A 24,005-nucleotide genomic window follows, 5' to 3' on the forward strand; every position below is an offset into this window, starting at 1 on the left:
TCTTTCTTTCTTCCTTTCTTCTTCTTCCTTTTCTATTTTTTCCCCTTAGCGTTTGGAGATATTTCATGTGATAATGCGCTATATAAATGTTGTGAATTATCATTAATTGATACACCAACGGCGGTCTCTACTTAACCGGATGAAGACGAAGAAGAAAAAGAAGAATTTATTCAATTTCAACTGAAATTATAACCTGTACGATATTTCATATAATATTGGTGAATCAAAATCACACAAGCAAACACACATAAAATTTTCATTTTTTTCATTTATATTTCTGTACCTACAGTGATAACTTATGTTTTTCCGTCCCTGATAGAGCGACTCCCTATAGGTTTAGATGCAAAAAGTGGAAAAGTGTCATTATTTTTTAAAAGATCGTTCTTATCAAGAACACGTGGAATTGGTAGGCTTTGTATGGTAGGGTGATTATGCGTCCTGTTCTTTACAATGCTTCATTTTTTTTTCCATAATCTGTTATTGATTCCATATTCAAAACAATTTCATAACAAATCAAATCACATGTATTACAAAATCCACGATTTAGCATTTACACAATTATAATGAAATCAAACCAAGCTGTACTTTCAGCAGAAACAGTACATTCGTAAAAGATATACAATGCACCAGAAAAAGAAAACATACACTGCTTACTTACTTTCATTAAAATCAAATCGATCTGTACTTTCAGCATGACAGTTATACATTCATATTAAAAAAAAAGAATACTTAACACGTCATCAATCTTTCCTCACACCCAAATGGAATTGATATTCCCTTTAATCACCTACCCCCCCCCCCCCCTCCCCCTTCCTCCTCCCCTCCCAACTATCCTTCCCCTCCCTTCCCCCTTTCCCGTGGACATCTGGCTCCGGGTCCTTCCATACTTACTTTCAAATTTTCCCATTTACTAAAATGAATGGTGAAAGTTCCCCTCATATCTATCCTCTAAAATATTGTTTTTCATTTCATTATAGGTAGGCGGCTTTTCATATTCTCTACTTTTAAAAATCAAATATTTAACCAAAATTGAAATATGATTTTAACTTCCCCTATTGCCCTCCTTCCTCCCGAACAGAATTTCTTCCCAAGTACAATTTTTTAAATCAACATCATCTATCATTTTCTCACATAATTCCCAGATTAATTTCACATGCTCACAAGTGTAAAATGAATGTTTGTATGCTTCTTCTTCTTTTTCACAAAAAAGAGCATAAGTTACTTGCAACAATGCCGAACCTGAAAAGATAGTGATTTGTATAAACAATACCATGCACCAGTTTAAATTGAAACTCTCGTAATCGGCTATCTAATGTACATTGTCTTGGCCTTAAAAATACATTTTCAATCTCCTAAACAGAAAACCCATAATTTCGTTTAATTCTATCAAAAATCGGTACTGCACTTTCTTTTTCCTTCATGCTTCCTTGTGTTATCAATATGTATAAAATTTGTGGAAAATTGTGGTAAAGAGTAATGAAAAATGCCTAAAAAAGTATTACAGGGAAAATTTTCGTATGAACCCTTTCTTTTATGTCTTTTCCTGAGTTTCCCTTGCAAGACAAATATGTATAAATATATATATATATATATATATATATATATATATATATATATATATATATATATTTATTTATATATTATTATTATCATTATTATTATTATTATCATTATTATCATTATTATTATCATTGAGAGATCGCCAGATCCTAAGCTTTAAATATATTCATAATTGGCCTATACTTCATTGATCATACTAATAAAATATATATTCATTATAAATATGGTGTATTAATGACGTAAATTTACTTAGTAACTGACAATAGACACAGGTGCTTGAATACACAAGAAAACAAGCATGGTGATATCAAAACGGTGAGAACTTTTTGCACTTTGATGTTGTAAATGGTGCAATTTGATGCATTTTTTTCGTGTTTTATCGACTTGAAACGGCCCCACTTGTTTAAGGTAGCAGCATATTTTGATGTGGATTATGATTGAACAATTTGCCTGTAAAGTGGTAGCGTTTAAATAAACTTCCTGTATCGATTCTTACAATGAATTTCATGAACGCTGTCCTGCTAAGCAATCAAACAGAAAAAGGCATGCACACGAGAGTGTACATAAGGGATATTTCTCCTCCCACACGAAGGTGATTCTAAATTTTCAGACCTGATATTCACCGATCTGGGGCAAAACTTTTGGTGCAATACTTGGAATTTTTTTCTAGCTCCCCCCCCCCCCCCAAAAAAAAAATATATATATAATAATGGAAATAATTAGTGTGTTTTTTTTTTTCAGGGAAGAGTTAATAGCAAAAATCACGGCATTTATCTCTTATTCCGCGTGTGTATCATCTGTGTGTATGTACAAAGTTTTAATGAGGTAGAGGGAGAGGATGTGGGAGGGGGATGTCCTCCCGCTCGACGGAGCTTTTGCGTTTTGAAAATGGAAATAAAGCGATCTGATGCACACTTTTTGAGGGAAATTCTGAAATTGTCATTCCCCAAAACTAAGGCTACAGAGGGGACCAATCAATGGGAGGGTGGCAAGATACCCCTCCTATATTCGAGGGAGCTTTATTTTATTTTTAGAAACTGAAATTCAACAATCTAGCGCACACTTCTGTTGGAAATATCTGGAAATTTGTCAATAAGAGAAGTGCAAGTCTGTGGAAGGAGACATAGCAGGATGATGTGGGAGGGGATAAGCACTATTCTCCCTCCTACATAAGGGAGACTTGATTTTCTGATTGCAGTTAAACGTTTTGGTGCACACATTTTGTGGCATATATTTGGAAAACTCAAAGTGTAGCCATAGTCTACTTGTATGCAGAGCTCGGGGGGGGGGGGGGCAAATAAGGAGAAAGCGTGGAAGAGTGCTATCCCCACCCTTCCCGTACGAGGGAGCTTTGCCTTTTTAAAGTTGAATTGAGATATCTCGTATAGCATGATGGAATATTACCTTTGAGAAATTATCAAAGAAAAATGATCGGGGAGACTGAGAGAGGAAGGTTTGATTAAAAGGGGATATTCTCCTTGTACATGAGTGAACTGATGATTTTCGGAATGTAAGTCATAAGTCTTGTGCACTCAGAATTATTCATGATCTTAAGAGGGGGCGATAGCCCCCTATCGCCCCTCTTCCCCACTTTTGCTCTGCCGATGCATAGACGGAAACTTTATGTAAGGGCGCAATCTTTGGAAATTCAAATTCATGGATGTTGTGATTTTTCCCCTAATATTTCCTTTTTTTTCCTTTCTCTTCTTTTTCTTTCTTTCTTTTTTTTTCCTTCCCACGACCCAAAAGTGTGTGTGTGTGTGTGTGTGTGTGGGGGGGGGGGGGGGGGTTCCGCGGCCCCTGCGTAACAAACCGTTGCAAGTCCTCATATCATGAATATCTTCACTGTTATGACGATCTATGTTCGTTATTCCGAAGGCTCGTAATTCCGAAACACACTGATCAAAAAATGAATCTGGGTTCGTTAAATCCGAACATTCAATTTTGTTGCGTTATCCCGATTGTTCGTTAGTATTCCTATCTGTTGTTAAATCCGAAAATTAAACGAGTTTCGATTTTCGAAGGTACGGAAATCCGATAATGAAATAAGGTTCTTTATTTCGAACGTTTGCTGACCCGAAAATGCAGAAAGGTGCTTGCTAACTGATTTTTTTTTTTTCACTCCCGACTAACAAACCTCATTTCATGTTCGGATTAAAGTGTGACCTAGCTTACATGTAAGAATTCTAACACAATATTGCTTTCTAAAAATCGTTTTTTTTTTTACTTTTTATAATTGTTTTAGGAGTGTAAAAATGTTTTTGTTTTTTTTGCGTATTAGGTTGTTTGTTTTTTTTTTCTTCTCTTGTTTCTCACAACTTTCACTTGCATCCTGTCTCAACTTGTCCCAATTTTCTCAGTATCGTATTCCTTGTGTCTGGTTCAAGTAAACTGTTCTCACACACAAGCCACGTGACCATGAAGCAAAAACATTAATATTTGTTGGTGTTACTGTTGTCCTTGAAAATGAACGCGAAGAAATTCCATGAAATTAAGAAGTGAACGAAACAACGTGGAGTATACGGAAAGCTATTTTCCGCAATCCCTTCTTCAAGTTCAAGTTCAAGGCCAGAGAATGGAGTTGTTGGAACACGCACGTTCCGCGAGAGGGCGCCCTGTCGAAACTCGCCAGAAACTCCCATTGGTAATGAATTTCTATTGCGAGAAGTAACCTTTTTAACAGTGCCCAGGCAACTTGTCGAAACTCGCCAGAAACTCCCATTGGTAATGAATTTCTATTGCGAGAAGTAACCTTTTTAACAGTGCCCAGACAACTTGTTTTAGGTCGAGAAGGCATACAAACGACTACTTTTTTAGCTCCTTAATTCATGACGAAAATGTAAGGAGGTTATGTTAGAACACGTCTTTTCCAGGAAGATTCGGCGAGAGGGCGACGTGGTGAAATTTCCTTCTGATACATGATAGATACATGTAGGTGTCTTGTCTTTAGGACTGCCTGAGTCACATTGTAAATGTTCCTACTACTACGCAGGCTTTCCCGGCCAATTTCATGAAATTGTCCTTCATTTTCATTCTATGTGCACGGAGGGGGGGGGGGGGGGGCATTTCATGAAGCGTTTTATCAGATATCTTTTCTGACAAACTGTTAATAAGTTACTAAAAAAATCCTTGCATTCATTGGCAGACAAAACGCTTCCAAGAACCCCCCCCGGCCCCCTATTCGTATGTTTTATGCTGTGGAGTGACTTTGGTCAAACGATATCATGTATAGGCCTATAATATAACGCTGATTTCAAATGTTTTATAGGCACCCAGATTGAAGGTACTGTTTACCATTGGGAGCAGTGATTTAGAAATAATGTTCGAGATATCACATTATTTGATGCATATAATGTGTAGGTCAGTAATCACAAGACTTTCTACATACCATAAAAAATGAAAAATTCGCACACCCCTAACTCACTGATATATTCTAACATTTTGTGAAGCACTAAAGCTGGAGTTTTAATCGTTTCATCTGCTAATGGTAAATAATGTCTTTGAAATTCGGATGTTCGCATTCAATTTCGTGTTTGGGCATGAATTTCCAAATAGCAGTCAAATTAGTGCGGTGGGTTGGGTAAACACTTCAAAGGACTTTCAATTTCGGTTTTGAGCGATCGATTTTCACAACTGAACCTTCAATTTCGTATAATACACATTCATAACAGTAGCAAACGTGATTTTGCCCATTTAATCATGGGGGGGGGGGGGCATTTCATGAAGCATTTTGTCTGACAACTTTGTCGGACAAATTTGCTGTCACCCAATCAGATGTAAGGATTTTGGTAGCTTTTCATAAGTTTGTCAGACGAAATGTCTGACAAAACGCTTCATGAAATGCCCCCCTGATGTGACTTCTACAATTTATTTTTAATCTCATCATTATGACCAGCATTTTTTTTTTCATCTGGACATCTTTCTTTGGCTCAACACTTTATGTGAACAGCACGATCCCTCTATTCCTCATAATCATCACATTCTTTTTGTGATACATCTGCATTTCTATTGTAATCATCATAATAGTGTTCAGAATCTTCATTTGACATCTTTATTTTCATAATGATCATAATTATTTTGTGATCTTCATCATCATCGTATGAATACACGTTTTAAACATTCAATATTGAACGAAGTAAAAGTAATGTAGGCCTACTTTTTTTTTTTCAATGGACATCTTACAGATCTAAAACCTGTTGTGAACTTTTTTGCTTATGATGTGAAGTTGAATTTTCGGCATCCTGGCGACAGATTGAGACGAAGTTGAATGATCATTGACGAAAAAGAATGCACACTCAATCAGGGGCGGATCCAGGAATTCCGTAAAGGGGGGGGGGGGGGGCTGCTTTACAAAATAATTATTAAAGGGGCGCATGTGCCCTCCCATTTTTCTTTTGATTTCTTTTGTTTTAACAAAAGGGGGGTGGATCCCGCACTGTTCAATGAAAGAGAATGCGCAAATGCGAAATTGGTTGCCATATCAACTCATAATTTGGGCGATGAAAAAACATTTTTCAATTAATCATATTCCGATGCATGAGCAGATTTCAATGCTTCTTTTACGAAATTCAATGACAAAACTGTGAAACTGGCATGGAAAACCTATATTATGAACAAAATCGTGACTTTCAATGTAGTATACACTTACAATAGGATATTTGGGTTCATACCAGTGGGAAATGCGTGATCTATCTGATTTGCACAATAACCATTCGAAGGTGGTTGCTACCGATGCTACTATCATATAGATATTTCACAATTTTCATATTTTTGGTTTTCCTTATACTTTTTTTTTCTTTATGTAAAAGAAACTCTTGTGGACGGCGTCATCCCATTATTCTGTTTGGTAGTACAGTGTCTATCAAAATCATGTTAAAAAAGGGCATGTCATTTCACTTTACGAAAATATCAGCTAGTGCGTAACCAAGACTACTCTTTCGAAATATGATGAACCCTTGTATCATATTCACTTTGTCGACACTTATCCATGGGTGCACGTCACGAGTTCAACACATGTGCATTCCCATAATTTATCACGAGGATTTTTAAGTAGATTTCAATTACTCGATTAAGATGGAAGCAGAAAGCTGATTAGTCTGTCACAAAAATACGGCGATGTATACCCGAGGAATAGCTGTTCACTTACAACAACAACAACAACAACAACAACAACAACAACAACAACAACAACAACAACAACAACAACAACAACAACAACAGCAACAACAACAACCAATAACAACCAACCAACCAACCAACCAACTAACCCCCAAAACAACAACAACAAAACTTACAACAAGCAATGTTTCACTTTTAATTCTTAAATAGGCTATATAGTAAAACGTCAGAATTCTTCCCCTAATGTTAAATAAGGATTATATTGCTTTCTAGAATTATAGCCAGTTACTGCTTTGCTTGGAGTACCATGAATTTTGGCATCTGAAAGAATAGAGGGTAGTAATAACAAAAAGTCAAGATAAGTTCGATAATATTTATGAAAGTAAAATGCTGACGGGTGAACAATTTACGGGACACACACCACGCTCAACATGCATTTCCTGAAGTGGATAATTGCCGATTGTATAGCGAATTTGTTGTCAGTCTATATGATAAACCTTACGACTTATAAACTAGGAGAAATAATCGTCGTTTTATCGCGTGAAATTGTAGGACCTACTGTTTCAGACAGAGAAAAGTAACCAAAGATGATATCTATCAACCCGCTCTCAGCTCTGCCAACTCGCTCTTAGCTCTGCTGATCTGAGGAAATGGAGATTATAGTGCCAAAATGACGCATTATCATATACTTTATCAACCCGCTCTGGCAGGGCTAGTATACTGCCATCTTGTGGCCAAACAAGATCGCATCAATCGACGTGTGTCATCCACTTCCGGGATTTTCCAGTCCTCGTAGGGTATGTACGTGGGTATTCGCAGCCAGAGGACCTGGTAGGTAGGTTACATAGGTATCTGCTCTACACCGCACTGCAGAGCTGCAACCTTTACCAATAGTGGCTGTGCCTGATGATCCGGATTCCTGTATAAACACCGCTCCGTCTGCTTTATTGTTTGATCCCAGTTCGTCCTGCTCAATCGTGAAGTTCCCGAGAGGCGAGGAAGGCAGAGTGATATGACAAAACAAAGTAGTTCGAAAGCAGACATCGTCAGCTACCAAAACTAACGGCGGAAAAGTAATGGAAATTGTAACCTGGATATTAAATCATATGAATATGAACACAAGAACCGGTAAGTGTGACACTTCTTGTGTTTGTTCTCTTGCATCGCGCTTGAATAAGAAAGGAAGGTACAAATGTACTACAAGAGTCAAGAGTATTATCCACTTTAGCAATCCTGCCATTTCAACCCAGCCTTTACTGAGGACCCAAGTTCAATCTTGATATAACTTGTTCTTCTTTTTTGTGTAGAATTCTATAATAGTGTACACTAAATATGAGGTTAGTGAACCATTGTAAGCGAATACAAGTGGTGTAGCCTAACATTGCAATTTTGTGCTTCTACAAAAAACGAGCAACAGCACAGACTATAGAGTCTCTAGCCTAGGTTGCAGGGGGCTAGACTGCTAGAGCTAGTGTGGTTTGAATAAATTTGACATGTATTTACTTGAATCCAATGATGATATAGGACAATGCCTGTTCATCAATCAAAACTTCAGTCTTAATGTTTATGTTTTTTCTGGGTACTTGTCAAGTTCAGTATGTCATTGTGTGGGAAAGTACAGAAGTGTTCAAGGAAAACATACAGGCTAGAAGTTTAGAACGTCTCAAAACTCTGGTGTCTATACTGGTTCATAAACGAGAACTTTTTTTTTTAAACTAGATCTCTAGACTAGTATTTGTCTCACTATAAAAGTAAGAGTTTTTTCTGTCTACTAAATTGTATGACCCTGGCAAAATATTATCACAGAATTTGATGAACTTGCACCACCTTATTTATTGTCTTCTTCTTCTTCTTCTTCTTCTTCAAATTACTCAACATTCCATCTGGAACCAAAGGAGGAGGAATATTTTTGGTGTACAAATGATGGTACAAACTAGATGTAGTAACACCTCTCTTTATGTGATAATCTGTTTATGTTGCTAAAGAGAATGACCACACTATAACCACAGCTTCTGTTCTAGATTAACTGCTGAGAATAGTGATTATGGATGTGTTTTGATGAGTTTTTTTTTTCATATGGGATATTTGTGATCTTAACATGAATATATTCTTATAGTACAGCTACATGTATATATGTGAGCATCATGACTATGTTACAAGGGGGAGCAAAGACTGCTGTGCCCTCTGGGTAAACTTTGACCTGTTACTTTTGTATTATATACTGAGTTTCTTTGTTCCTATAAATACGTAAAGCTATGTTTTTTTTTGTTTTTTTAATGAAGCAGAGGTAATAATGACCTACTAACTACCAACAGAATTTACTTTCCTCATCTATGAAATAACAATACATTTAAGAACATGCTCTCTTGATTGCTGGTGTGCATTTAATAGTCTGCAAGTCTTGGGCAAGTTCTGTGGTTGCCAAGAACAACCTGAAGTTTTTAAAAGTATATTTGTGTGCTTTTAGTATGATATGAAGTCCCTGCAAAATTTATATACTATGTGTGCTGATGAATTGGACAAATGCATGATGTGGATGTAGAGAGCATAAACTTTTAAACAACACAGAGCATAAATCTGTCGTCTATGTTGAAGATCAAAAGATAGTGTGACTTGGTTCTCTGCACCTCCTTTTCAAACTAAGGAAATCCCTTCCTCGTAATGTAGACTTATGGTTAACTTTGTGTACTAAGCCTAGAATTCACTAGAGGTACAGTTTAAATTCAGTCCTTGGACTATGGGAATTTGACAGTTTATGATGCATCATAAAGCTAACAAACCATGGTGTGCTGACACAAGCATGTGTCAGCACACTTGTTTGTTTGTTTTTACTTTGTGTGGGATAAAAAAACATTGTCCATTTTTGAATGATCTGGCACTCCAGTCAGAAACTTGTATGATGATGTTTGAGTGCACTCAGGAAAAAAAGAAAACCCAGTTATAACAGTAGGCCTATGAATGCAGGGTGGTCCAGAAAGAGTGCTAGCTGTCACAGCAACATCCTTCAATTTTTGTCCAACATCAGTACAAAACGTTCAACAATAGGAGAATCGTGCCAAAAATTTTTCATGAAGCTGAAACGCGGAAATTTGCCAGTGAGTCCAATGCTCTGGAATTGTACTACAAACTGGTAGAAGAGCTTGTGTATCCTCGGATTTCAGCACCTTCACTGGACAGTCAAATGAAGAAAGATAAGGCTACTTAGATGGCACCACACAGCACCAAGAGTCCTATCATGGACCCTAATTGTATAGGGTCCATGGTCCTATACAGCATCCAGGGCCCACATATAGACCAAGGATTCCTAAGACACTGCATACTCGTGGCATCCACTTTGTGACAATACTTATCATTCACACACAATATCAAGATTGTTGTCTTCCATGCAACATACAAGAATATAAACTTGTAGACCACCATGTGAACGCAACTGGAATTTGAATCCTCAGTGTGATCGCAACATTCAGTGTTGCATTTCATGACTTGTGCAGTTACAGTTGTAAGTTCCAGGCAAAAGGTCGGTGCGATGGACTCACAAATGCCACACTTATGCATTGTGTACACCATGTGTTATGTCATGCCACTGTGTGTGCGATAAATCCTACCACTTACAGTAACTGGCTGCTCATACCAGGCTATGTGTGCATGCTAGAAGGGTACTATGACTGGAAATATGACATTGTAACAGAATGGGAGCCTATTTATAACGTAAAGCAAAGTGCCCGAGGTTGTACGAACATCATTTCGTTGGTCTATCTGCAGAGCTGAAGATACCAACCATGTAATATCTTTTATAGAGGGGTAAGAGAAGGAATGGGTGAAAATTGAGGCAGAGGTATTTGACAAGCCTGAGATGTATGAACTTTGACCATCTGCTCAACAACCACAAAGAAGTGCAGTGAGCAATTGTTTTGGCAAGGCATGTCAGTTGCAGGCAGTGCCTAATTGACCAATTTAGTCAGGGAATAATGTTTGCCTGTGTAATTACCAGTTATGTAATGTAATTCCATCAAGTGATACAAAGCTAGACTTGAGGGGATGTATACAGGTGTGAAAATATATTCATTTGATACAAATATCCCCTTTTTTTGTCTTTAGCACAGAATATTGTGTGATTTAACTTTAGAGAACATAGAGTAATGAACTAGCATGAAGTTAGTTTCCTTTTTTTTTTTTAATTCATGTCTTACTGAAGGAATGTTTTCACCAGATAAAGGCATTTCTTTCAAGTTTCTTATGCCTCAAAGCTGAGTATCTACAAACTTGTAGTGACTAGTTGATACCTAAAATGCTGTGGAAACATATATGCTCAGATTCTTAGGTACCGGTATGTGATTCCACTTACAGACTGATTTGTTAATTTGTTCAGTAACCTGACAAAAAAATTAAGGAATTTTTAAATCTGAATCATTGTGACATGATTTTTACTCAGATTTCCTGTGATGTACAACTGTAATGCCATGTGTAACATTGTGAATCAGTAGATATACGAAGCATTGTCAAAGATACAAATGATGTTTAGCACTTGAATGTTCTGATTTACAACATGATCATCCACAATGAATTTTGTTATTGAATTCTGGATAATTATATACCTTAAGCATTTTGATGGAACAAGCCAATGCAAAGTATTGTCTAGTGCTATTCACGCAGACAAGATAGCAGGATGTCGAACATGATTCAAATCCCAAGATTTCTTGCACCCTTTCAGCTGGACAAAAATATCCCACTAATTGCTGGTTGCGATGATTTGTGGACCAAACTGCACATGCTCAAAACCTACAGAGAGAGTTACCCTTGCCCTTGTGTTAGTGTTCTTTTGCTGTTGTGACTTGTGTGTTGAATGATGGCATAAATGACCTTGAGATTATTTGCTCCAGCATTCACACACTCATTGGCAAAAATCTGAAGATTTTGAAAGCCATGGAAATCTTGAGAGTATGTATCCTGCTACTTTGCATCAATGTGAATGCCACTAATGAGTATGGGTTCAGTATTGCGTAATACTCAGAACACTTTGGGAATTGAAATCACGAGACTTACTGGTGCATAAATCAATCGTATCAACCCCCTTCCCCCACCCCCCCCCCTTCACTTGGATCATGGTGGGGATTTGACCACATGTCATTTGCAGCATCGCAGAATCTTGCACATTCACCGCTGGCTCAAGATTAGAGAGATGGCGCTGTATTTAGTGCGTGTTCTCTCGGCACTGCTTGGAATGCTTAATCATGCGTACCTGTCCCCGTTAACACTTAAATGCCGCATGCTTCCCGTGTCGGGATTATTTGCCGAGGCCGGAAAGAGCGAGCTGGATTGACGAGCATGGCATCACACAGTCCGTGTATTATACTTAATGATGCGGGACTCTTATGCACCCATGTCACGGAGATAACTACACCCATATGTATGGAGCCACTCTGTGGCAGTATGATTAAAGAATTACAGCGACATTGTACCATGCAGTGAAAACCAATCAAGTGGCCCTTAGGTATCATCTGAAATTATGGTGACCTGTCATTAAATTATGATTAGGAAAATTATCGTACTTAATATGCTGTGTCATGGTAGTCCTCAATTTTTCAAGTTTCTGCAAATCACTTTCCATAGTGTGTATTTATTTGAAATGATATGTCTGTACCTGACAGTACCACATCACTATTCACAAGCCAATTTAATGCATTGTGTGTGTGTGCATATGTGTTTTGCATTAAAATCATTTTGGGAAAAGAGTGTGCCAACGTAAAATAATTTCAAGTAAGGTGTGACAAATATTTTCCTCACCTATACTGAATTTTGTGGTAGGGTCCATTTTTGGACAAGTGCCCCTCAATATTGCTATTCTAAGAGTAAGATTTACTTGTCCCGGGCAAGAGCTGGTCCATGCAAAATTTGGGTGTAGAACTGTGGCTGTACAGGTTGTAGAAGCATCGACAGATCTGTGTGTTATGTGTGGATGTACCAATAAAAACTAATTACAACTGGCTGAGAGATTAGAATTCATTGAAACGGCTATCCTTACAATTGTTTAGGGGACCTGATTGCTACGGGATCTCCACCATTCTTGCGATAGGGTTGATAATAGAAGCAGCAGGAGGATAATACTATAAACCGAGGAATGTTCGTGAGCATTTTGATTTCGCGAATTTCGCGAGCGCCAAGATTCGCGAAATTAAAAGGCACATGAAAGTTCTTGTCTACACTGTATGCATTGAATGTCAGTGGCAGTTCGCGAAAATTTCATGCCGCAAAAAAGGCCGTCGGCTCCAATTCGCGAAAAATTCATGCCGCGAATCTATCATGTTTTACAGTACCTGGTCTGTTCCTGTGCCCCTCTACAGTAACACTTCACAGATTTTTTTGACTATATTATGCTGATCATCTCTTCTGATGCACTGTAATTTCAGTGTTAACTGGTTATCAACAAAGGCACTGACTGCTTGCCGGGCTGATTTTGCTGAAATGGTTGATCAGTACTATAATTGCTAGTGAAATTCAGTATGAAGTACAGTCTGCCTCATGAATAGACTTCAATGGTTATCTTACAGTACACCCATCACTTTCTTGTAGGCAAACATGTGGAGTTGAATAAGAAGTTTATACATAATAAATTACTTACAAGTGTGATGTTTATGCTCTCATTGTTGCAAATTTTTCGAGATGATCCCTTTGTGATGACATTGTCATAACTTGTATGCTAAAAATGCAGACAAATCAACCTTGTGTGTCTTTTTCATATCTGATAGATTGACTGTTATTACGCAGTAAAAGTGAACAAGTTCACGTTGTTGCCAGACTGCCTTTCTTCTGAGTGATGCACTTTGTGATGTACAGGCACCTAGGTACATTCATCGCAGGGTCTATTGCAAAGAAGTACTCCCAGTACACGTGTCTGTTACACATGACCTTCTCTGAACTCTGAGCAGGTTCATCCGAGTTTTATAGCTAGTCTGTGGATGCAGGCTCTCTCTCGTTCTTTCCACATATAGCATAATCCCCTACTGTGGTGCATTTAACATTCCTCCTCCCCTAAAAACAAACAAACAAACAAACAAACAAACAAAAAGAAAACAAAAACACTCCTCTTTTTTCAGATAATTTGGATACACCCACTATAAAATCCCAAACCAAGATTCTGCCAGTGACATCATCTGTCAACCGTTGCTAATGTTAAAAGACATTGGATTGCACCTTCCCCTAGACCGAACATAACTTGCATGTTTCCCTGCAGCATCTTTTGTTTAAAGTAATAATCATATTATTAACATGGAAACATATGATTCATGCAAGTTATGCTAAGTCTAGGGGAAGATGCTTTCCGATGTCTTTTGTTAATTGGCAGATGATGTCAGTGGCCGAATCTTGGTTTAGAAGTTTTTTTGGGTTTTTTTGTGAACATATCCATTTAATCTTAAGAAAAATAGTAGAAATAATATCATATTATGGCACATATTTAGTTATTTGGCTATGTAAGTGATGTTGAGAGTATCATGAATCACCACAAGTCAACAAGCATTTGCATTACTTACATTTTAGTTCCTTTAAAGGGATGGTACAGTATTGGTGAAGATGAGAATTGGGCTTTTAACTTTTTTGCGAGATACCACGAAAACACTTATGACATAGTATTCTAAGAGGAATTCAAAGTTTATTTGATGAAAATCGGGTTTAGTATGACTGAAACATCCAAAACCAAAGTAAAACAAAGCAATCATAAAAAAGCGTGAGTCCCACACTTTATTAGAATTGCTCTGTTTTTGATATATCTCAGCCATTTCAAAACCAATTTTCATCAAATTAATGTTGTAATTCCTCATGGAATTACATGTTCTGTCATATTTCATAAGAGGTTTCTCCTTATCTCACCAAAAAATATTAGAAACCTGAAATTAGGTCTCAACCAAAACTATACGATCCCTTTAAGACCCATTCTTATACATTATGTACTGGTTGTATCGCATACGGTAATTGTGTGTGAGAAGATCTGACTTGTTCACTTCAGGATACATGAAGGGACGGGATGTAATATAGAGACTGTACAGTGCTGCAGAGCTCTGACATAGAGAAATAAATGTTTATGACTGCTGACCAAGTTTTGATTCAAATGAAGAACTTTTATGAAAATTGTCCCAATCCTGTAAGGAGACATATCTTGCATATTTATGTGATGCAAAAATGGCTGCAGCAATACAGAGAAGGACCATGAATAGGTAGAGGTTGTATCTTTAGGGCTTTTTACACTTGTAAATTTTTGCTTAGTCCCGTACCAATGGTGGGGCAAAGGGGGGGGGGGGGGGGGGGGGGGGGGCTTAGCCCCACCGTTGGTACGGGACTATCCTTAGCCCACTTTCTGTTTACACTCGTTTTTGCCAAAGTGGGCTAGCCCCACTGATAGTCCGGTACTATCTGGCCCTGCAAAATAGCAGGGTTAGCACCGCAATTGCGGTGCCAAGCAAGTGAGTGTAAACAGAACGAAAAAATAATCCTGGGCTAAGCGACAGAGACGAAGTGCGACCCTCACTGACCAATCAGAAACGAGGTAATCAAGTGCTGCCGGTGCGTGCGTGTACGTGTACAGTACACACCGTAATCATGAATATTCATGTGGTTTGGAAAGTACCGGACTAAGAAATACAAGTGTAAAAAGGTCAGTTTTCTCCTTAGCCCCGGACAAGAGATAGTACGGGACTAATTGGCCAGTGTAAAAAGCTGAAAAAATTGGTACGGGACTAACGATAGTCCTGGGTCAGAGAAAGTCCGGAGTTAAGAAACACGAGTGTAAAAAGGGCTTTTGTTGCCGTTTGCATAGATTGTTACTGCATCTGTGACTGGGTCTACATTGCATACCAGGGTGATATTTGCAGATGCCATCAGCTGTGAAAGTGAAAGAAGACTGACAAAATCAAGACTTGTCAATCAAGTTTGTGATTTTGAATGTGATCTATAAACGATCTGGATAATATACGACCAGCCCATGAAATACTTTTGAGACTAGATCCCCACTCTGTCAGTGACATCTCGGTATCGACGTGAGGATGCTTCAAATGCCCCATTCCCATTTCGTTTCCCTGTTTTACCTTCGAAGATGAGGAGGATGTGAATAATAATCGGTTGCCCTGAAATACATGATCCCAGCGTCTCGTGTCTCAAATCATGTCTCGGAGTGATGGGGGGAAATTAAGAGCAGTAATAGCGGCATGACCCCCCCCCCCCCCTCCCCCACCCCAGCTCGTGATTGCATGGGCGGAGAAGGCGCGCCATCGTCCGAAATGCTGATTAAGGAAGCGGCGATTAATATTTTCAAAGGATCTACAACTTAAGAGGCAATATCAGCACAAAGAAGTGAGCCAAAGAAATATCTAATGAGAACAGATTTATGAGGAAAAGTCCATTATATGCAAGATATGACTGAAGATAGTTATCTTCTCTCTGTTTTGAAATTTTACTCCATTATTTTTTTTTTTTTTTGTCCCAGAAAGTTCAGCGTCAATACAGAAATTGCATTGAGAACAGAATAATCCTGAAGTTGTTGTATTATTCTATGCTCTTTTGTTAAAGTGCAATTTTGGAAAACTCCAGATTTTAGCTTCAGAATGCTGTGCAAGTGCTGCAAAATTATTTACCAAGAATTTCATGGCTTATAAATCTCTGTGACAGAGTTATGGTAAAGGCTTAAAAAATAGCCATTACTGTCTAAAGGTTCTTGAGCCATGATAATTTTGAAGTAGATTTTCACAAAAAGTGATGTGTTTTGTCTGAAGTTTGAGATGTTATTTGCCTCATCTATGTCCCTTTAAGACTGTGATGCATTTAAGTAGAACCTGAACCCGAAAGTTCTGCATATAAAATCCCAAGCTGCATTATCGATATCAATGGCTCAGTGAGTCACTAACAGTTTTAGGGGGCTTAATATGATATTATCAGGAGAAAATATGATATCTGTCTCGGCTTGAATTACTTTTTGCCAGTGGCAAGACATCCACAACTGCGCTGGCGTGCATATTTTGTGAAGATGTTCACTGTGAACCGCTTTTCAAACAGACAATGTTTAAAGGGACTGTACAGTACTGGTTGAGGTAGGGATTCATGTTTTGAACATTCCTAAGTGAGATAATGAAAAGCCTCTTATGAAATATGAAAGAGCATGCAATTTTAAGAAGGATTCAATGTTTATTTGATGAAAATTGGTTTTCAAATGGCTGAGATATCCAAAAAAGTGCTAATAATAAAAGGGGACATGCCACAACTTTATTAGGATATCTTTGTTTCACCTTGTTTTTGGATATCTCAGCCATTTCAAAACCGATTTTCATCGAATAAACTTCTGATACCCCTTAGAACTGCATGCTCTTTGACATCTCATAGAGCAATTTCTGAATATCTCGCAAAACGTTCAAAGCTAAATCTTCACCTCGACCAGAACTGTACACACCCTTTAAATTGCCTTTGATATCAAGCTTTACTTACATTTTGTAGATTTATAAAGCCTGAAAATGATTTCTTCTGTAGATTTCAAATGAAGCATACAAGTGTGCATTTTGTAGGTGGAACTGTGAGACCAGTTACACATGCCTACTTTGAATGAGCTATCATACAAACTCAAACAAAAATCAAATTCCCCCACCGAGTTTAAGGAAACACCAGTATTGAGTTACAGAAGATTCGCTAGTTTTGATGACAATCACATGAGAGAAAACATTTCAACCATTGCCAGGAAATTCTAGATTTGCCCATGTGACCTGAGGACAAATATTTTGACATATCAAAGTTACTTAGTTTTACTCTTATTCAAAAGCTGACAGATGCTGTACTCACATTTTTCAAATGTTACGGCACAGCTCAAATTACATCTGTAGATTACATTGCTGTGTATTTTGATATATATAGTGCCTGTGTATTATTAAAGTGATCACATTGCAAAGTTGGTGCTTTGGATATATATGCATTGATTCTGTTTCTGTACAAGTAAGAGTGATTGAAGTCATAAAGTATCAGGTTTAGTCTGCTGGTTATTAAGCATTGCTGGTGATTGTCTTCATACCAAACTCACACCAGGAATGGATGCCAAGTTTGATCATGATACTGAAATTTAAACAAATATAAGAGTGCCTGCAGTGCAGATTTACATTTTTGACTAGTTTTGGAACAAGACAGAAATGCTCATATTGTGTGCTGGGGGGCATAAACTAGGTTTCCGTTCATAGCGTGCCGTGACTGAAAAGTTCCAACGGAGGCAGAACTTTTCTGCTGCTCTCGTTGTAAACAAGGAAGAGCGGCTAATGAGTCAAGCTGTTTACGCGGCTGTAGCTCCCTCCCAAATGTCTCCCCCATCTCCTGCCCGTGCTGTCGGGCACGCCGGCTGGCGATGGGGTAGCATGGTAAACAAGGTGAGCGGGAAGCTCCATACCTCTTGAGAGGAAGGTATGGGGTCTGATATAATTGGAAGTGTGTGATACGCCCTTGGGTCTCCATTTGCCCTCGTTTCCTCCAGTCCGCTAAAGAATCACGGAGGTGCCATCCCATTTCAGATCTCCTGTCATCTCCATAGCGTAGATGCCGGTGCGCGGGGAATGGGAGTCGGAAAATTTTCCAGATTCAATTACGACTCCTTTCTTCCCTCCTGATGTCATGGGTTGATGTCCTGTTCTTCATGTATGTGTGTGTTCCCTGTGGTAGGATGTGAAATTGAGTGTAAGTTATTGAAGATGACTGCATCACCAGAACCATGCTGCTCATTGTAGTGGTGTTGCTAAACTTAAAGGACAAGTCCACCTTCATATACACAAGGATTGAGAGAATGTAGCAATATTAGTAAAACACATCTGTGAAAGTTTGAGGAAAATTGGACAATCCGTTCAAAAGTTATGAAATTTTTAAGTATCTGCTCAGTCACTGCTGGATGAGAAGACTACTACAGTGTATGATGTCACATGCGTACAACGATATAAAGAAAATAAAAAGAGAATTTCACAAAACTTTACTTTTTTAATAAAGTGCACATTTCTTCGACTTTTTAATGACGTATGTTAAGGGCAATATTATTCCCCCTGCCTTCTGAAAGAGAGAAGTCTCTTTGTTCTTTTGCTGTGCAAGAAAAATGGAAATATGTTGAATTCTCTTTATTCTTTCTTTATATCGTTGTACACATGTGACATCACAAGCTAAAGTAGTCTTTTCATCCAGCCGTGACTGAGCAGAAACTTCAAAAATTCATAACTTTTGAACGGATTGTCCGATTTTCCTCAAACTCTCATTGATGTGTTCTACTATTATATTGCTGCATTCACTCTGAAATCCACATGTCTATGAAGGTGGACTTGTCCTTTAACCCTTAATGTGCTCAGACACTTTATAGGCTTTGCTATTAAGCTCTTCAAGCTTTTTCATCAGCATTTTTAATTCATCCAAACTTTAATTAGTCATCAATTAGCAAGCCTACTCAGGAGTACCAATGTGCTTCAGTCCAACAGGAAGGCTATGGTGACTCGATATGGATTAGGGGGACAAGATAATCTCTTTTCATAGACAGTTAGTTTCCAGACATCTGTACCAATCTGCAATTTAAGAAAACTCTCCAGCCTGCATGCTGATCAGTTAACAAAGAACACTTGGGGTTAAAAACTGGCAATCCTTACCTAAAATGGTGTATTAAACCTGAGAATATGAGTCATTGACACCGTGGTTCGTAAAATAGTTATCGAACAAAAGGGAGAGAAGTGAATGGAAAGGAAGGCCATGCAGTGATCTCACACCAGCCAGGAAGGATTTTAAGTGTTGGGTGTCAGTGCACAACTGTATACATGTATGATATCACTAAGGAAGGATTTGGAGTGTTGGGTGTCAGTGTACAACTGTATACATGTATGACATCACTAAGGAAGGATTTGGAGTGTTGGGTGTCAGTGTTACTGTGTACATGTATGAGATCACTGTCATGAATACGTGTTGATGAAGGTTACTGTAAAAGTGGAAATTTTCGCAGTGTTGAAATTTTTGCACATTTCGAGCAACCATAAACTAGCACGAAAATAAAAGCACGCGAATATTTTTGCTTGCTATATGTTTCTGTGGGTGATGTCTTGATTCCGCGGAATTAAAAACACGCGAAACTCTCCTTGCATGGCCAAGTGCGAAAAATTAGTCGCGCGAAAATATCCACTTTTACAGTACTGTGCAACATCAGACACATGCAAAGCATAATGCAGTAATTGCATGTAATTTTCCCCCTTTTATTGTGACTAAAATATTTTCACTTCATATATAAAAATACATTTTCAGAGCTAACACGTAACAGTTGTTGAGAAAATCTACAAAGCTACGGGAGTTTGGAGATAGGTATTTAGAGATATTGCACAATGCTTTTCATGTACGACCAAATATCAATGCTCTGCACCAACACAGTAATGTCTACACGTATTATGGAAAGTAAAAAGTATTGTTGCCATTGAATTTTTTACATTCATTTGTGATATTAATCTTCAATTTCTATAACTGCCATTGTATTTACCACTGCTGTTTTAACAGTCTTATGAAATCTCAGTACAACCACTATAATAAATCTGCAGTTGATTTTAAAGTGAACTGCCAGGCAGGGATTCTTGTTCCTGTATTTGTTTTTATGACAGATACACCAATCATAAATACACAAAAGTTTTTTCATCTAAAACATTTTCCCAGACTCCACAAAAAGACATGACAACAGTTGCGCAATCTCTTGCTGGGTTGATGCTCTGCAAAGATACATCACTCACTGCCATTAATATAACTCAGAGTGATCCATTGCTGGCCACTGGCCCAGTCGCAACCTTACACATTTACCGTATGCATGTATGATGATATACAGTGTAGGTACGGTAGTCAATGTGTATACAACTGTAGTACCAACTGTACAGCATGCTCATGTGTGCGACCAATATGCTTTCCTACAAATGTACACTGTATTATCAATACAGTGTATGCAATGATTTAGAAGCAATATTAAGCATTGAACTCCTGTGTATCACACAAATGAGCGTCACTCTAGCACGGAACTTCACTCAATAAATTTTGCAAATGCCAGTAATCATTTCTTGGTTTTCTCTTTGCAGAAATCATAGCCATTCCATTGATATTTCTGTGGCGTTTGTTTATGAAGTGTAAACAAACATCTTCCTTGGCTAGTCAGTTCCGTTTGATATTTTTTTAACCTGATTATTTACCCACCCCCTTTTCGAGGAGTAAGTTTGAATGAGAGTATTAAAGAGCGTGTTTCTACTGAGAGCACCTCACATCACCTCGCATCACCGCGAATATTTGTCTCCCGCATCACCTCATATTTTACGACCACTCGAGCCGTTTCTACTGGCGATAAAATATGTGGTGATGCAAGGTGATGTGCTAAATGCCGTAAATCCGGAAGTCACGTATTTTCAGGTCAAAGATCGGGTCGCGCTGCCTCAGCCATTTTGTGGTAGGCCACTGAATTTCGTTTAGTCTTTCCGTCCAAAATGCCCCTCACCAACATTTCCTGCCACTTGGTTATTAGGAATTGTTGCAGGTCGAGGGTCCAATAAATGCTCTCCCGGGGCTCTGACATACTATCATTAGTATTCCAAGGAAAACGAATTCGGGAATCTGTACACATATTTTGCCCACAATTTCACCACTTGCTCATCAAGTTCTTGAATCCGAGTACAATACTTGCTGTCACTCTCAGGCTCCATTTTGCAAGGTGTGACGTCAGTAGATACTATGTACTGTAACGGGAATGGCTAACAGTTCCGCAACTGCTTGTGAACATTCAACACATGTGAAATTTTCACGACTGGCATATTGCAACCCACTTGCATGGTAACTGGAAACTGCCAAGACTGGTGACATTACACTTCCGGCTGCTCGATTGTACAGCTATTGAATTGCGACAAAGTCGTGTAGCGTACGTTGGTCTTTTATAGAGAAGCTGATTGACTTTTGTTCATAAACTACATTGTAACAAGATCTTGTATGTCAACCATGGAAAATGAGAGGGTCACGTTAGCTCCATCTGGTATCCTGGAAAGCAATCGTTGAGTCTGATCTTGTATGGGGCCCCCTGTTTTGCCTGCAAAACCTCACTTATTTTACTTGTAATTCCACAGGAATATGTTTTAAATAACTTTGCTCAAGATTGATGATCTCATTTGTTAATGACACCTCCCTATGAAAGAGAAAGTCATTAGTTATAACAGTACTTTCCACTTTTAATTGCCAATGAAAGCAGATTATACCCATGCAACCCAAGTGCTCATTTAACAGGAGTAACCCATTAACATGCAGAAACTACTGTACTATGATCGTTGAAAGCAGTAAGAGAGATATCATTTTAGTCACATTACTGCAAAGTGGACTATCGCGTCACCTCAATTATACTTTACTTCATTACCATTCAACAAAAGGTAATACATGATACAAAGTATACATTTGACCAATCATATTGTTCAACAAACAATTTGGAAGAAGTACAATACAAAATATATGTGTGATTATATAATGACAAAAAGAATGCATGCCTTGCAATGGTGACATATAGAAAAAAAAAGCAATGATTAAAAAAACAGCTATTTGTGTGACCAACACAGCAATTTTTCATGGCTCATTGAGCATAGTGTTTGAAGACATACAAATCTCAAACTCTCTAAATTTCTTAGATTGGAAATCAATCTATGAGATTGTGGTTAAGGACAAATCCAAAATTAGACTTAGAAATTAGACTGACTTCTAAATCTATTAGATTGATATTTTCAATCTAAGTTTGGATTTGTCCCTCATCTTAATCTAAGGAATGTAGACTGTAGAGAGAAGGGAGTAATATTTCAGTATGTTGTGTACATGTCCGATTTCAGTAGCTCAGATTAAATGTAGGCCTATTGTTCAGTTGTATTAAAGCTGATTTGCTATTACAATGAAGATTAGTAATCAAAGTTCATTGTCATGTAAGGACCTACTGACAAGCTATTGCGTAATACTGGAAATCTGTTTTGTGTTAAATATTTGTTGCTCTGTCAGGCAAGGCAGTACAGGATTTTATTTACTTGTTTGAATCAACCTTTGTTTAACTCTTTGTGCACCATGGTGTAAACCACCTTTGGGCCACATTATTCCAAGACCACAAAGCCTGAGCACTTTTGGAAGCATTCTGTTTTGCGAAGCCATGTAGCATTTTATAGAAGCAGTACTGTACAGCAAAATTGCAGAAAAACTTACTAGCTTTGCTTTGATGTAAATTTTATGACAAAGCCATGGCTATTTTTCTTGCAAATGGCCAGTACCATGGTATTCAAACAAATCGGTTTGATGCATGGTTGTGGGTGTGAGCAAAATATGTTCAGTTGGCAAGCCATCGACTGAGTTGGGCATGTGAACATGGCACACTAGGAGTTAAATGATATATGCATAGAATTTGAACGCAACATAAAAATGGGATATTGCTCGGGAATGCAGAGCAACTTTCTCGCGGATACATTTTCATGTAGTGCACACATTGCAGTGCCAAGATACCACATTTCTCACAAAATCGATTCCGTCTTTCCATTGTTTTGAGGCCTACCAGCAACTGCACATTAATATAGCGGAGAGGAGAAAGGAGTGTTTGCACATCTTGCGCAAAATGTTATTTTTATGCTACCCATTGCTTGCTTCAGATCAGAAACATGAATCATGCGATGTACAGGAATTGTTACAAGCATTGGGAGTCAAGGGGGCCCCCTTGTTGTTCATGTGCTGCTCCAGTTAGTCTATTGATTCAGGCACAGTTTATAACTGAGCAATCCTTCTGATATCTTCAGTCAAGGACTGGCAAATGTACAAGAAATTGTGCAAAACAAGCAGTAAATTTGAAACCTTCTTTTGTCCCTGTAACAAACGGTGATGTATCTGTCCTAAACGATGACGTATAAAAAAATATGGGGGGGGGGATAACAAGAGATGCTCCACAAATACCACAATTTATTTCTTGATAAATCTTTTCAATGTCTACTTCATTTCTTCTCTTTTCTTTGCCCTAAACTGCACAACCAGAGTACCAGAAGTCACTCATATACCGTATACGTCATATATATTTAGCAAGTCTGATTTTTCAGGGATTTTCCGACAATTTTGCAAGTGATTAAATTCTTGATTGTGATGTGCAGTACTTGGTACTGAATGGAGAAATAATGTATGCGCATATGTTGCATTCATGTTGAGATCAGAGTCGATAATTTGTTGTGTTGTTAAGTTTGGAAATAGCACCCGACTGGCGAAATTTACAAAGATAAAAACCTTACAAAATATGTGACGTATATAGTATTTTGGGGTTGCCCAGATTATTC

General features: G+C 38.1%; 1 protein-coding gene across 1 annotated transcript in view; it reads left to right on the forward strand.

Moving 5' to 3' along the window:
* Nucleotides 1-7,529: 7,529 nt before the first annotated feature.
* Nucleotides 7,530-24,005, forward strand: part of LOC139717632 (uncharacterized) — a gene marked incomplete at its 3' end in the record, with an annotated part of 95,614 nt that continues 79,138 nt past the window's right edge. The window contains exon 1 of the mRNA XM_071629138.1: nt 7,530-7,806. The remainder of the gene's footprint in view (nt 7,807-24,005) is intronic.

Source organism: Diadema antillarum, unplaced genomic scaffold (assembly GCF_040938485.1).
Source record: "Diadema antillarum isolate AM-2024a unplaced genomic scaffold, OU_Dant_1.0 scf00000078, whole genome shotgun sequence".
NCBI classification, from domain to species: Eukaryota; Metazoa; Echinodermata; class Echinoidea; order Diadematoida; family Diadematidae; genus Diadema; species Diadema antillarum.